This window comes from Triticum dicoccoides, chromosome 7B (assembly GCF_002162155.2).
Source record: "Triticum dicoccoides isolate Atlit2015 ecotype Zavitan chromosome 7B, WEW_v2.0, whole genome shotgun sequence".
NCBI classification, from domain to species: Eukaryota; Viridiplantae; Streptophyta; class Magnoliopsida; order Poales; family Poaceae; genus Triticum; species Triticum dicoccoides.
The window spans coordinates 36,772,868-36,776,867 of record NC_041393.1 but is presented as its reverse complement, the minus strand read 5'-3'; positions in this window follow the sequence as shown (position 1 = coordinate 36,776,867).

Sequence of the window (4,000 nt, the reverse complement as noted above, 5' to 3'; positions counted from 1 at the left end):
TTATAAAGCAACATCCAACCGATACAACCAGCTTGCAGGGGCCGCAGCACAAACAAGCCCCAAAAAAATGAGAAAAAAAAAGAAATGCCGACGCCGGCAGCTCAACTAAGCAAAGATGGCCAACACTAGCTGCACCCTCGGAGAAGTACGACCGCCCGCCAAGCACTCCGAAGCCTCGTGTACCAAGCAACATCTTCATGAAAAATGCAACGACGATGACGCTGTTGCCCGGAAAAGTCATAGGGTTTCCCCCGGTACGCGGATGGCAGTGGGGAAGGGGTATCACCGACGACCCTCAGGAGGTCCGGTAACGCCCATGGGCGCAGCCGCACCGGTGGCGAACGAACCGCCGGAGATTTCTCCTGCCCCGAGACCACCACTGCCACCCCAGACAAACGGAAGCGCATCGCCCAGCATGCCGCCCACTAGCCAGCGCCACCACGGATACCGCATCATCTTCACCGTTTCACTGAGGCCACCAACACAAGACCTGGAGGTAGGGCGAGAAGACACCGGGCTTGGTGGCAACCGCAATGCCGCCGACAGAAGGGAACAATCTCCACCACCGCGCAGAGCCGACCGAACATAGCAACATGGACTTGCTAGGCCACCACCGGCCCGGCTGGACCCCAACGGGTCCGGACAGTCCCCGTAGCCATGCTTCAGCACGTCGGCCATCGAAGCCATCACCATAGCATCCATGGCCGCCTCGCCTCACCACCAGGGGGCTACGCCGTTGCGCCCCGGACCGCAAGCCCGCCCCAGCCCAGATGGGCCCGAAAGGGCCCAAATCTGGGCCGAGCAGGCGCCGCCGGCCAGCCGCCGACCGCGCTGCCCCGCAGCCAACGGCCACGCTGTTGCGTCGAGAGCACCCGAAGCCCGCAGAACTCCACTACCGGGCCCCACCGCCGCGAGCCGAACAACACCGCCGCCAGCAGGAGGGAGCCCCGACTCCCCCTCCAGGCGCGCGGGGAAGGAATGTCCGCCGCCGCTGGCGCCACCCAGGCACGCCGGAGGCAGCTGCCGGCGGCGACGAAGGGAGATGGAGGAGGAGGCGGTCGAGACAAGGAGGAGGACAGGGGGCGCTCTGCCGCCTCGGGGAGCGACGGGAGCGCTAGGGGAGGGGAAGGAGGAGGGGGGAGAGGGAGGAGGCCGGGGGGTGCGCGCGCCGACGGCCGGCACCCGCGGGAGGGGGCGAGGGTGGCCGGCGGCGGCGGGAAGAGCAGGGAAGGAACCCTAGGTTGCGGGGGCTCGGGTCGCGGGACACTCGCTCTCTTTTCACTCTCTCCAACGTTGTTGTGGTCAGACCAGGCTCGTAGGAATAGGCAAAGATGTTGACTTACTTGGAAGGAAGCAATGTTGATGATCCATCAGCCGCTATGGTGTCGGTTGCTAGAAATGATGATGGTGATCAATCAGCCGCACCCGTACTGATGGGACGAGGATCTCCCTCACCCGCCCCCGCATCGCTCCCTTGAGGTGACTCGGGCGGCCCCCAACCCTAGCCCGCCGCCGGTCTCTCCCCTCCTCCCTCCCGACCTTGCCGCCACCGGAGCAGCCGCCGACAAGCCCGCGCGGCGCCGAGGAAGGTGGCAACGAGGCTTGCCGCTCCTGCCTCGCACGGAGGGCATGGCGTGCCGGGGTGGCGGCCCCGGTCATGGTGGGCAGCACTGCTCCCTGCGGCGGACGGCGGCTACGGGTGCTCGGCTGGGCTCCTCGGCTTGCTTGGGCGGCGAGGCCCCGGTGGATGGAGCTCGCGGTGGCCGGGTTTCCTCCGTCGGTCGGCCTCCAGATCTGAATCGACCAGCTCCAACTCCACCCTCCTCGCCTTCTCCCTTTTGATCTCAGCTCCGGTGCGGCCCTGCTCGCCGGATCCGGCGGTTGGCGGTGTTTTGGCGGTGGGGCTCCTGGGACCGGGGGAAACCCTTGGCCGCCGGCGGTGTCCACAACGACGATGATGCCGCGGCGTCGAACTACTTCTTGGAGGCTTCGTTGAGGTATCCCACACCCCACCCATCTGCCGCTGCATCTAGGTGAAAACCTTGGTCCTGTTTCGGGACGACGGCGGCACTACGGCACCGTTCCCCTTCCTGAAGGCGCCGTCCTTGGACTGCGGGGTGGATGTCGAGTTTGGATGTATTGGTGGCTGCAGTGGCGGCATTGCTCTTCATCAACCTCTCGCCGTGTCGATTTGGTTCACGTTCCTATCCTGCAGTGCGCGTCTCCTTCGTGGTTGTGCCATGGCAACTGAAGTTTCTTGTTTGGAGCACAATGTGGTCTGCTGCAGCCCCTCCCATGGTACACCTGGTTGCCATTTGTGAATCCAGGTTCTTGGGGAACCACTTCGCCTGCCGACGACGAGAAGGTTGTGGCCTCCTACGGCGACGAAGACGGATTTCATTATGCCCAGGTTGTTCATCATGCCGGAGTGGACTTGAGCCTTCTCCTTTCACATTGTTGCTTTCCACAAGTTTGATGTTTGTCCGGTGCTGGTTGCTTCGGTGGACGAAGACCTTGACTGACCAAGCTTAGTTCTTCAATTTTATCTTGGTAGCTGCTTGTGTAGTCTTAGGTTTGTGCACTGTCCTGTTTTGCACCTTGTATCGGCCGACTGAGGTTGTTCTGCCTCAGTATCTTCCTTTTCTTTCTTTTTCATGTTGCTTGTATGTGGTTGATCGATGTAATCCTGGCCGGTTGATGGCTTTGTTAATTCAAAGCCGGGCTAGTTCGAGCCTCCTCTCGGGCTTGGCCGATGCCTTTCCTCTAAAAAAAGCCGCACCCGTACCAGTCAGCAATGCGTAACTAATTGGTTCTACTCCCTCCGTCCCACAATATGATCATTTTCAAGCTACATTAGTATAGCTTGAAAAACGATCTTATATTATGGGACATAGAAAGTACTTGTTTACATTCATTTTACAAGGGGTGGAGATGTTTGGAAAACGTCGGGTCTTGCTTTGTGCTATATACACGGAAGAAAGTGTATACACGGGAGTAATTTACCCTGCCAACAGCCAAATTTATTTATTTTTGATTTTGTATTCCATGTCTGTGGTGTGCCTATTTCGACTTGTTTTCTTTAATCCTTTCACTTGCCCTGGGTCACCCATGTAAAACTGAAATGAAGTCGATCCCATTGTGGAATATCACAAAAGATAACAAAAGAGGATTTAAAAATAGTTGAAAGTGCATATACTGTTCGGCAATATACATATTTGTAGGATTACTTTTTACTGTTTTTTAATTAGGTGACGATAGTAGAAATAACCTCATCTAGTTTGTTTGGATTTCCCAGAAATGATGGCAGGTTTGTATCTTTACTTCAGAATGAAAAGACATGCCACCAGAACCATCCATCCTTGACTTTGCCAACGGAGATCATCATTGATCCACCCAATTTAGTTTTTGATTTCTTCAAATTTAATAGACATGTCCAGTTATAATATTATTTTAAATTTAGACATGCTGCGTCTAGTCTGGCTGGTTGACCTCACTGTGGGCACATTGTTGAGCCGTCGCTGTCTCCCGCTCCATTTCTTTGTCGAGAAATTAAAAGAAAAAGATAAAATTTGCATCGTGTATGGTACCAGATTATGAATTTTGATTATCTCCCTCTGAGTCATTCCATAACATCTCTGATTAAGTTTGCTTTCATGTATCATAGGATGGATTTTTCAGTGCTGTGAAAAATTACTTATATACAAAGAATTCAAGATTCATATCTTGTATCGTCCCGCGATTAAGGTTTAGTTTGTCGTTACTGAACTATGTTGTGATGTGTTAATTTGATAATTCAATGTAGAAAATTAAACATAGAAACACGTAAAAATCAATCAAACAAACATCAAACTAGTTGATGACAAACGGAATTATGGTAAGCCAACACAAGGTCAAGATTGTTTTTCTTTTCCCTCTTGCAAGGCGATTAGAGAAAGCCTTCCTCCCTTCGATCTTCGCCGGTGAGCCCGTCGATTCACCTTCCTCCGCCTGACGCTCCGGC